The sequence below is a fragment of the Schistocerca nitens genome, chromosome 11 (assembly GCF_023898315.1).
Source record: "Schistocerca nitens isolate TAMUIC-IGC-003100 chromosome 11, iqSchNite1.1, whole genome shotgun sequence".
Classification (NCBI taxonomy): Eukaryota; Metazoa; Arthropoda; class Insecta; order Orthoptera; family Acrididae; genus Schistocerca; species Schistocerca nitens.
In genome coordinates, this window is record NC_064624.1 from 168,354,331 (window position 1) to 168,366,445 (window position 12,115).

Genomic DNA, 12,115 nt, shown 5'->3' on the forward strand with positions numbered 1-12,115 from the left:
TATGAATAATGAATGTGATTCTAATTTAGTGTAACCTCTCTACACAAATTCATTCACATTTAACCTCCACACAAAATTTGTTTCCCATTTAATGTACCCACAAAATTCTTTTCTCATTTAATGGAAGCTCGAAACAGAAAAATTCTTAAACCTCATAATAAAAAAAATAATAAATTCATTAACCTGGAAAATTTTGGACGACAGCAGTGCTGCGTCATGGCCCTGTAACATCATTCTGAATAAAAAAAGCAAAAATTCTTACCTCAATAAAAACGGCGAATATATCTGCTCTTACCAAAAAATTTTTTTCGGCACAGCTCTGTGCAATGCTGGCCTATACATTTGTCATTTATGAAAGGAAGCAAACTGATTTTGCTTTTGCAACAATCGGAATGATCATGGATTGGAGAAATTAGTAAATTCTTTAAATTGAAATGAATGATTTCAAAAAAAATTACTTTATATTACAAACATTTTTATTAGGACATTTTTTTAAAACATTTGGATGACAGTTCAGATACATTACTAGATATGTGCGAGGCTGCTTTTTTACCTTATACAGTAATACTCAGGCTCCAGACTCCCGACCAGAGCAGACTGCTGACAACCGCAGACTAGCGACAAGCAACAACTTACTGCTACAGCTACACAGTTCGTACTAGTCAACACTGCTCTCTGGTCAACGATTCTCTTATACCTTGCATATCGCAGGCAGTGCATACCTCTTACATTCTATTTCTTAATATTATGCTTAAATTATGTTTTTCTACTCCATTAAAATGGATGTGGAGGAATGAATCCCAATGCTCTGCCAGTAATCCTAATATATTTTCTTGATGTTCTGTTAAAATTTATGAATTGAACATATGGCCTTTCTGAATATATTGTAATAAATGCACATAACTCAGTTCATAACTCAGAGTTTCTTGCCAATAGAAGCAAAAATCGTACAAATTATGGCTAGTTCCCAGTGTCTTTGGCATTATACTCTACTCATGGTTCATTCTTTGACATATACATACATTAGATTAGAAACTCTTGATGATTCCTTCTTTTGGTAGGAATGGTAGAAATCGCCTTAGATGGTATGTTCTTCTCATTTATGGGTACATGACCCCAATTGGGGTTGGTGGAACTCCAGTCTGATCAGACAGTTGTAATGTGTGATCTTCAGAAGCATCAATGAATGGGCTAAATTGTGAACAACAGAATTGCACAAATTGTGTTACCTGGCAGTGCTGTTAGTTATTTCTGTGTGAAGCCCTTCCTTTACTTTCAACAGAAATATTATTCTTTCTGTACAATTTTGGCCACCATTCCTTAAACGTTAGCACCTCTCCTGTTTTTGATATTTTCATTTCAAAATTCATCTTTTCGTGGGACTCAATTATTGATTCTGCATCTTTCTTCACAAAATATATCCTATCCATCTTCCTAATTTTCCTCTTTATCTGCTGAAATCTCTATCATGTGCAAGGTAGCACTACCCTCCTGTTGGAAAGTAATGGGTGATGAATTGAAACCTTCACTCTGCCACAAGCATTAAACAAACCTCACCAGTGCATGGTTTTTATTTTTGCCTCCAAAACAGGCTTCATCAGAGCTTTTTCGTGATAGAGGTAACATAAGGCCCTTGCACTCTGTAACTCGTGCACATTAAAGATATTTAATGAAATCTGACCCAAGTTAAATGGAAATTGAATTGGTACTTGAGGTAATTGCAAATTCTGCATACAATCAAACGAGAGGCCTGCAATGGTCGAATCACTGTCAGTTTTTGCTGTAACTGCGTGTAATCTCTTGAAGAATTGATCACCACACCTCCTGTGCACTATTAACTGAGCTATTGCTGCCCTTTTACCAGCATCATTCAGAGATGGACGTTTGATTTTTATACAAATCTCTTCACATGAACTGCTCGTATACACCTGTGGTTCCCCAGATTTTAAATTAAAATGGAAAGTTTTCAAATAAAATTGATAATCAACTTCAATATCCATTTTAATAGTTTTGAACATGTGCCACGTAATCTGCACATGTTTGGGGTCAAGATAATTAGATTCTTCATTGGCATAATGTGCTTCCCAGATTGGAAATGAGTCGATGTGCTTTTTATTTCAACTTCTTAAGCCACTGGTTCTGCACGGCCAGGGTTACATTTTCCCCTCTTACAACACACCAGTGCCTGTGTTATTCTGAATTACGACGCAATATCCCATGGGACAAGGACCCTCTTGATAAGTGGGTTATTTGGATTCAAGTGCCACTCTGGAACAAATTTTCATTGTCATCACTCCATTATACAGCTCTTGGTTGTTCATTTTCGCAACTGTGAATTCATTCCAGGTTTCCACCTTTATCTCTTGGAGATTTACCTTCTTTTAACATATTGCTATATTCGCCCATTGCTGGCATCACCAACACTTTGGAAGGCAGTTTTACAAACTTGAATCTTTCCTTCAGACCGTGATAGCCAACAAATGCATGACTACAATTTTGGTTTCTTCCCATTAAATTCCTTATCACTTCTAGGCTTCTTTCTTGCCACTTGTTCTACTCCTATGAGGCTTTGAACGATTCCATCCTGTTCATTTTTTGTTCTATCTTGCTGCCCTCTGTCATCTTAGTTGCCATGCTTTTCATCTGACAGCTGGAAACAGAATGACATATTCAGTTGAACTTAACGTTCTACATTATTATGTTTGCTGTGGTAGTTAAACGTTAATTTTGAAGTAATACTAAATTTCAGGTTAAGACACACATGCTGACATAACCATTACGTTTTGGTTGGTATCTATTCCCTCTCCAATTTATATATGCTTCATTTTCACTCTGCTCGCTATATGGCTATATGTTTTGGAACCTCCACTGCATTCTTTCTTTTTCCATTACTCCCTGATATTTCTCACTAACTTCACCACTGTCTGACATCTTACCACCAATAACAAAATAGATTAATAAAAGAGTAAGCGGAATATTGATTATTCTCCCTGCCTTAAACTGAGTTGATAGTATAAAATTTTTAGCGAGCCCAAATCTTTTGTACCTGTGGGCTTTCACTATGAGAGAATGTGATAACAATGGCTGCATAACAATACAAAATGTTCCAGGACATATGGGATTTCTTTACATCTTGATTGGGCTACATCCTTAAAGCACAAACACATATGTAACTCAATGCTGTCAAAAATGGATGTGTTTGTTTTCTTTATATTCCCATTCATTTACAAAATAAATCAGTATTGCTTCTTCTGTTCTTACCTTACTCCTAAACCTGATTTGATCATTCTTGAGGTCATTTATTACTAATATTTACAATTAAAAAGGGCTTATTTCAATAGTGGTACAAGTCCATTTTTGTTCATTTTGAGATACAGAGTCGTAAAGTTAAATGAGCGCTAAAAAATCTGCAGTTGAGATACCAGAAATATTCAAGCATATGGCTTCTTGCTAGAGATGAACCTTTATTTATCTTTGTTTGGATCATTAATTTCAGAAGAATTATAGACAGAAAAGTGGAGGTAATGGACTTGTACCACAATTGAAATAAGCCCTTCATATTATATGACGACATGCACATTCAACATCAGTTATGGTTGGTCAAATACTGCTGTGACTCTGAATGTATTATATTAATAAGAAGCTACATTGCCTTTTTCTCCTGAAAATATCAAGTAACGTAACAAATGTGTTTGATTCTGCTTCCAATATGACAGTTTTGGTTAATACTCCAAATGCCTACAGGACTTTGCAATGTTAACACAGCAGAACTCAGACATCTGTATAAGTGTAGTGAAATGAAAACAGTCATATGAATGCCTCACTTTTCTTCCGACACAGTTCAAGCCTCAGGAGAAAAGTTTTACACCTGGTGTTCTACATGGCAACTTCTCACACAAGAACTTTTTGCCGACACTACTACCACCTACATAAGTAAGCTTTTCCCGTGTTACTTTCAAGTAATGCACTTCAGCTATTCCTGATTTAACTGGAAGATCTGTACTTCCCACTTTCATATCAACAGCCTCACAATGCATATTGTAGACTTCGGGATATGTTACAGGTCAGTGTCACACCAAGATTGCGGAGAAAGGGGGGGGGGGAGGCTGCATGGAAAATTACGGGTATTGGATGGCTTAACATGTGGAAAATGATATTTTTATTATTCACTCACTGTATTTAACATTTATTATTCCTTTAAAATCGCACAACAACTTCAATAAAACACAGTTTAATCATTCACACACTTATTTCACTTTTAAACTGCAAATCCTCTAAGAGCTGTCTTGAATCTTCACGAGTCTCTCTCAACAGCCTTGATGTGGATAGATACGTACAGCAACCAGTAATCAGAGTCAGAACTGCGTCTGCAAAAACACAAGGATTATTAAACAATTTTTGCTGTCACTAATTACTAGCAATATAATTGACAGAGTAGATTGCTAATATTTGCTATAATGAATGTCACATTTGCAAGAATGGCTCACTGAAGTAATTAAGTCCATCGAAACGCTTACAAACTAACCTCTCGTCTGACGAAAACGGTCTAAACACGCAGTGGCAATTTCTTCAGATCTGTTGACAACGATATTTTGAGTTATCACTTTGCTGAGTGACTGAAATGTAGTTCAGGTACCTGTGAACATAACAATATGTTAGAATTAATTTTCTAAACACGAACTATTATGGTACTGTACGGCTACTTACATATTAATTACACTATTAATATTTACACAGTTGTTTCTTTAGTACAAAATTAAACCCAACGGAAGAAAAAACGTAAAACATACTTTCCAATGACAGGTTTGTTGAGATGCAATTTTCTGTGTTGACAGATGTAACTTTTTCATACGTTGGTAAGTTGCAGAAATCACTGAAATCGCAGAAGTAGCAGAAGTCGCAGTGGCGGAGGGATACACGACCGATGTTCCTTAACTGCGACAAATCACAGTTAAGAATAACAGATACTGAAAAGTAGCATTCACAGAAATCACTGATATCGGAAAATTGCAGTTTAGCCCATCAATAGCACGAACCCTCCAAAAATTTAAACAAACGAATTTCCTTCGGCAGCGCCAAGCAACAGGGCATTCAACCGCCGGCCGATTATTCGATTTCGAAACAGGAAGCGTAACAGGAAGTAACCTCATAACATTATCAATGTAATTGGCGATTCACACCTATCGGCACGAACCCTCCAAATACAAACGAATTTCCTTCGCCGCTTTACGCCTCATAACATTATCAATGTAATTGACGGTTCACACCTATCGGTACGAACCCTCCAAAAATTGCCAATTCGGTTACGTCCAAATACAAACGAATTTCCTTCGCCGCTTTACGCCTCATAACATTATCAATGTAATTGACGGTTCACACCTATCGGTACGAACTCTCCAAACGAATTTCCTTCGCCGCTTTACGTCTCATAACATTATCAATGTAATTGACGGTTCACACCTATTGGTACGAACCCTCCAAAAATTGCCAATTCGGTTACGTCCAAATACAAACGAATTTCCTTCGCCACTTTACGCCTCACACCTATCGGTACGAACCCTCCAAAAATTGCCAATTCGGTTACCTCCAAATACAAACGAATTTCCTTCGCCGCTTTACGCCTCATAACATTATCAATGTAATTGACGGTTCACACCTATCGGTACGAACCCTCCAAAAATTGCCAATTCGGTAACATTATCAATGTAATTGATGGTTCACACCTATCGGTACGAACCCTCCTATTATCAATGTAATTGACGGTTCACACCTATCGGTACAAACCCTCCAAAAATAGCCAAAAACAGCCAATTCGATTACCCGTCACAGCCATTGTCAATGTAATTGACGGTTCACACCTACCGGTACGAACCCTCCAAAAATTGCCAATTCGGTAACATTATCAATGTAATTGACGGTTCACACCTATCGGTAAGAACCCTCCACAAATATCCAAAAATTGCCAATTCGGTAACATTATCAATATAATTGATAATTCAGCCAAAGAAGACATAAGCAGAAAAAACAGGAGAAAAACATAAAAGTCACAAAATGGTGGGCGATAAAACAGGAGACACAGAGAGACAAACACGGAGCCGTTCACACTCGACGATAAACCACACTTCAAACTGTTGAGACGACGCACAAACACTGAAGAAGACGATGGCACTGGTGAACAACGGAGTGTGACGGTGAACACTGAACACTAAACACGACGGCACACACAAGACACTGATGGCGGCGATCTCCGGCGCGCGAAAGTCCACGTAGCGTGTGCGAGTCCGGGGACCTGCCAAGAGGGGAACGGGGGTGAGGTGGGGGAGAAGGGAGAAAAGGACGCCAATGCCGGAGGAGATGGGGGCAGGAGGGAGAGGGGCAGGGGAGGGGAGGCCCGGGGGAGGAGGGGAGAGAAAAGGAGGGGGGAGGGAAAAAGGGAGAGAAGGGAGGGAGGGTGCCCTGAGGAGCATGCACAGGAGGAGGGTGGAAGGATCAAAGTTGGTAGGAGGGGTAGATGGAGGGGAGGAGGACATCATCAGGGAGGGGGAGCTGGCGGAAGCCACCTTGGGAGAGGGTAAGGAGGGTGGAGAGATGGAGACCGGGTGGGACATGGGAGTACAGGCGCGGCAGCGGGCGGGGGTGGGAGAGGATCGGAGAGACGAGCGGGTGAGGAGGATCGAGTTTACGGGAGGTGTAGAGGATGCGTATTCGTTCGAGGAAGAGGAGGATGTGGGGGAAGGGGATAAGATCATACAGGATCCGCGTGGGGGAGGGGAGACGGATGCGATAGGCAAGGCGGAGAGCATGGCGTTCAAGGATTTGGAGGGATTTATAAAAGGAAGGGGGGGCGGAGACCCAGGCGGGATGGGCGTAACAGAGGATAGGGCGGATGAGGGACTTATAGGTGTGGAGGATGGTGGAGGGGTCCAGACCCCACGTACGGCCGGAAAGGAGCTTGAGGAGACGGAGTCGGGAACGTGCCTTGGCTTGGATTGTCTGGAGATGGGGAGTCCAGGAGAGGCGACGGTCGAGGGTGACGCCAAGGTTCTTAAGGGTGGGGGTGAGAGCGATAGGACGGCCATAAACGGTGAGATAGAAATCAAGGAGGCGGAAGGAAGGGGTGGTTTTGCCTACAATGATCGCCTGGGTTTTGGAAGGATTGACCGTGAGCAACCACTGGTTGCACCAAGCGGTGAACCGGTCAAGATGGGATTGGAGAAGGTGTTGGGAGCGTTGCAGGGTGGGGGCAAGGGCAAGGAAGGCGGTGTCATCGGCAAACTGGAGAAGGTGGACGGGGGGTGACGGCGGCGGCATGTCCGCCGTGTACAACAAGTACAGAAGGGGGGAGAGGACAGAGCCTTGGGGCACACCGGCGGAGGGGCAAAAGGTGTAGGAATCGGCGTTATGGATGGTGACATGGGAAGGACGGCGGGAGAGAAAGGAACCGATGAGACGAACGTAGTTAATGGGAAGGGCGAAGGTTTGGAGCTTGAAGAGGAGACCGGAATGCCATACGCGGTCATATGCGCGTTCGAGGTCAAGGGAGAGGAAGATTGTGGAGCGACGGGAATTGAGCTGTTCGGAAAGGAGATGAGTGAGGTGAAGGAGAAGATCGTCGGAAGAGAAGGACGGCCGAAAGCCACACTGGGTAACGGGGAGGAGGCGGTGTTGGCGGAGATGCTGGTGGATGCGGCGGGTGAGGATAGATTCCAGGACCTTGCTGAAGACCGAGGTAAGGCTGATGGGACGGTAGGAGGAGACGGCGGGCGGCGGTTTGCCAGGTTTGAGGATCATGAGGATACGAGAGGTTTTCCACAGGTTGGGGTAGTAACCAGTGGACAGGACTACATTGTAGAGCCTGGCCAGGGTGGAGAGGAAAGAGACAGGAGCTTCACGAAGGTGACGGTAGGTGACACGATCGTGACCAGGAGCGGTGTTGCGTTTGGTGCGGAGTGTAGTAATGAGATCCTGTGTAGTGATGGGGGCATTAAGTTCCGTGTGTGGAATGTTGTCCAAGTACTGGAAACCAGGAGCGAGGGGAGGGACAGAGGTGTCAGTTCGATCGCGGATATCTGGGAAGAGGGAGTAATCGAACCGGGGATCATCAGGGATGGAAAACACATCGGACAGGTAGGAGGCAAAGTGGTTGGCCTTACTAAGGGCGTCAGGGAAGGGGTGGTCATTGTGGAGAAGAGGATAGTAGGGGGAGGCCTTAGTTCCGGTAAGGCGACGGAAGGCGGTCCAGAACTTGGACGAGTTTATAGGGAGGGTAGCATTTAAACGGGTGCATGTCTGTCGCCAGTCCCGGCGTTTCTTAGCCGCGAGCAAATTTCGAATGTGTCGCTGTAGTTGCCGGTGGCGTCGTAGGGTGTCCGGGTCACGCGTGCGGAGGAAGGCACGGTAGAGACGACGGGATTCACGGAGGAGGAGGACGGCCTGTGGCGGCAAGGTAGGACGGTGGGGGTGGATGGCAACAGTAGGGACGTGGGCCTCCACGGCCTCAGACAAGGTCTGCTGGAGAAAGGAGGCGGCATGGGAGACATCATCGGGACGGCGGTAGGCGAGAGGGTGGCTGTCGACCTGTGTGGAGAGGGTATCCCGGTAGGCATTCCAGTTGGCACGGGAATAGTCATGGATGTACTTGGGGGGAGGGTCATGACGAGGGTCGGGGCGGGGGCGACGACCGTCTGAAACGGTGAGGAGGACAGGGAGATGGTCACTACCAATAGGCTCCAGGACATCCACCGTAATGCGACCAAGGAGGTTGGGGGAGGAGAGAATAACATCGGGAGTGGAATTGGATTCGGGGCGGGTGTGCTGGGGGATGGGGATGAGGTCGCCTTGAAGGGAGGAGAGGAACCGATGCCACCGCCGTAACTGGGCAGCGGAGCGACTATGGATGTTGAGGTCGGTGGCGATCACATAGGAGGAGAAGGTACGGTCGATGTGGGAGAGGAAGTCGAAAGGAAGAGGGGCGTTGGGGCGGATATAGATGGTGCCACAGGTAACGGTAAGGCCGGGGAAGAAGAGACTAAGGATGAGGTGTTCGGTGGGGTCGGGAAGGAGAGGTTGGAGCCGAACGGGGATCTGGCGGTGGTGGCCAATGGCAACTCCGCCACGCGCAACTGGGATTATCGGATCGGTGGAGGAGATAGGGGGAGGTGTGGATGGAGTGGTGGGGTTGGAGGAAGGTTTCATTGAGGAGGAAGGCATCCACACGGTGGGTAGCAAGGGTGTGCAGGAAGAGGTTCTTGTTGGCGGGGAGCGGATATTGTTGAACAGGATACGATGCTGTCGCGCCACGATAAGGATTTAGACGAGGGTGTCAAGGCGGGAGAAGGTGAAATGGGCCTGGTTATGGGAATAGGTGGCGTACATTTTAAGGTGGAAGATGGAACGGGCGGCGAGGGAGATCTGTTGGAGGGTGTGGGGGCGCTGAAAGGGATGGACGTTTTGGAGGACAATGGTGAGGAACCTGATGATGTCCTCAGCAGTGGGGGGGGGGACGAAGGGAATTGCCAGGAGGGGTGGGGGCGTCCAGGGGACGGACAGGTACGGTGAGTTCAGGGGTGGTGGGAGGGGGTCGGGCTTTACACTTTTGGGAGTAGGTAGGGTGGGGGAGGCTGCAGGTATTACAGGAGGGAGGGGATTGAAGGTTGGGGCACTGCCGGAGGAAGTGCGCTTGTCGACAATGCGGGCAGGTGGGGGCCTCGCGGCACTCGGCTGTTGTATGTGCATTGTAGCGCAGACATCTCTGGCAGCGCAGGGATTGAGGGGGGGAACGGGAGGGGTCTACCTTGTACCGCTGATTGAAGAGGAGGGCACCCTCCTTCAGGAGGCGGTCAATGGAGGGGGCGTCCTCAGAGAACACTCGCATAAGGCGGGTCTGGCCGGTCGCGTTAAAAATGCGGCGGACTGCCCGCACCTCCAGGGTGGGATTGGCCTTCAGCTCCGCCAACACCTCCTCCTCCGTGATCGACGGACTAAGCCGAGTGATCACGGCGGTGAGGGTCGGCGAGCGACGCGGGGGTTGGGGTTGGCGGGTAGGAGATGGGGAGGGAGCAGGGGTGAGGGAGGCGTTAGGACCAAAACGGGTGATGGGGAGGCGGGAGAGGATGTCAGTATGGAGGGTTGGGCTGGGGGAGGAGATAAGAACAGAGTCCCGTCTGGGAGTAAGGAGAGAGATGGGGGCGCCAGGGAAATGTTGGCGGAGGAGGAGGGAGAGATTCCGGGCCTCGAGGAAGGAAGGATCGGGACGGGACAGGAGATATTTGTAGAGACCGGGTGGGGAGGAGGAGGAGGAGGGAGCGGGGCCTGGTGGGGAGACGTCCATGGCATTTTGGGGTGGGGATGGGGGGTGGGGTGGAGCCTTTTTAGGAGCAGAGGAAGTGGGGGCGCCACTAGGGCGTTTGACAGCGGCAGATGGGCGGGTGGTGATAAGGGGGACGGGAACGATGGGGAGGTGGTGGGAAGGCACAGGTCCCGGCACGGACGCAGCAGTCGGCGCCGGAGATAATGACTGTGACGGTGCAGACGAAGGAGTCAGTGATGGTGAAGGCGACGATGATGGCGGTGGTGGCGGTGGCGGCGGTGATGGCGATGGCGATGGGGAGAGCTGGGCGTGGGCAGTGGCCGGACGGGCCACCACCCGAGCCGGAGCTGCAGTGACAGGCTGGGGGAGTGGGGGGAAGGGGTCAGAACGAGAGGAAGAAGCGGGAGAGGGGGCGACAAACAGCGAGGGCGAAGGAATAGAGAGGAGGGGAGGGATGGAAGTAGGGGGGTGGGACTGGACAAACCAAGTGATAGTGGTGGAGGCGGCGGAAGGGGACGTATACACGATGGCGGTGGTGGTAGTAGTGACGGTGGTGGTGGTGGTGGGGGTGGACATGACGACAAGGAGAAGAAAGAAAAAACAAAGCACTGAAAGGACAGGACACACACTAGGGGACGACGGACGGCGACGGCGGACGGCGGACGGCGACGGCGGACGGCGACGGCGGACGGCGACGGCGACGGCGGACGGCGAGGGCGACGGCGGACGGCGAGGGCGACGGCAGGGACGCTGCTGCCGCGGACGGGGCCGGGGCGGCGGCTGCTGCTGCTGCTGCTGCTGCTGCTGGCACCGGAGGGCGGGCGGGCGGGCGGGCGGGCGGGCTGGCTGGCTGGCTGGCTGGCTGGCTGGCTGGCTGGCTGGCTGCGGGACCACTGCTGCAGGCCGGGACCAGGAACTGCTGCTGCTGCTGCTGCTCCTGCTGCTGCTGCTGCTGCTGGCTGGCTGGCTGGCTGGCTGGCTGGCTGGCTGGCACCTGGAACACCTAACACTTCGATAAGCGCTAGAAATGCACTATCGAAGGGCGGTAACCTTGCGGTGTACCGCCGGAGATGAACAATTCTTTTTTTTTTTTTTTTTTTTTTTTTTTACTTTATTGACATTTTAAAACCTATACAATAGGCAGGCTGGCAGCAGCACACTACGCCGCTCTTCAGCCAAAGAAGACATAAGCATAAAAAACAGGAGAAAAACAGAAAAGTCACAAAATGGTGGGCGATAAAACAGGAGACACAGAGAGACAAACACGGAGCCGTTCACACTCGACGATAAACCACACTGCAAACTGTTGAGACGACGCACAAACACTGAAGAAGACGATGGCACTGGTGAACAACGGAGTGTGACGGTGAACACTGAACACTAAACACGACGGCACACACAAGACACTGATGGCGGCGATCTCCGGCGCGCGAAAGTCCACGTAGCGTGTGCGAGTCCGGGGACCTGCCAAGAGGGGAACGGGGGTGAGGTGGGGGAGAAGGGAGAAAAGGACGCCAATGGCGGAGGAGACGGGGGCAGGAGGGAGAGGGACAGGGGAGGGGAGGCCCGGGGGAGGAGGGGAGAGAAAAGGAGGGGGGAGGGAAAAAGGGAGAGAAGGGAGGGAGGGTGCCCTGAGGAGCATGCACAGGAGGAGGGTGGAAGGATCAAAGTTGGTAGGAGGGGTAGATGGAGGGGAGGAGGACATCATCAGGGAGGGGGAGCTGGCGGAAGCCACCTTGGGAGAGGGTAAGGAGGGTGGAGAGATGGAGACCGGGTGGGACATGGGAGTACAGGCGCGGCAGCGGG

The 12,115-nt window shown here is 48.7% G+C and overlaps 1 protein-coding gene and 1 long non-coding RNA gene across 2 annotated transcripts in view; both read right to left on the reverse strand.

Moving 5' to 3' along the window:
* The window catches only part of LOC126213500 (putative sodium-dependent multivitamin transporter), a 616,831-nt gene that overhangs the window by 139,545 nt on the left and 465,171 nt on the right, over positions 1 to 12,115 (reverse strand). The window lies entirely within an intron of this gene.
* LOC126213508 (uncharacterized) lies at positions 4,191 to 4,849 on the reverse strand. Its single transcript, XR_007541207.1, has 3 exons — positions 4,791 to 4,849; positions 4,526 to 4,636; positions 4,191 to 4,367 (listed from the first exon to the last, which is right to left on the reverse strand). It is a non-coding gene; the product is annotated as an uncharacterized LOC126213508 (long non-coding RNA).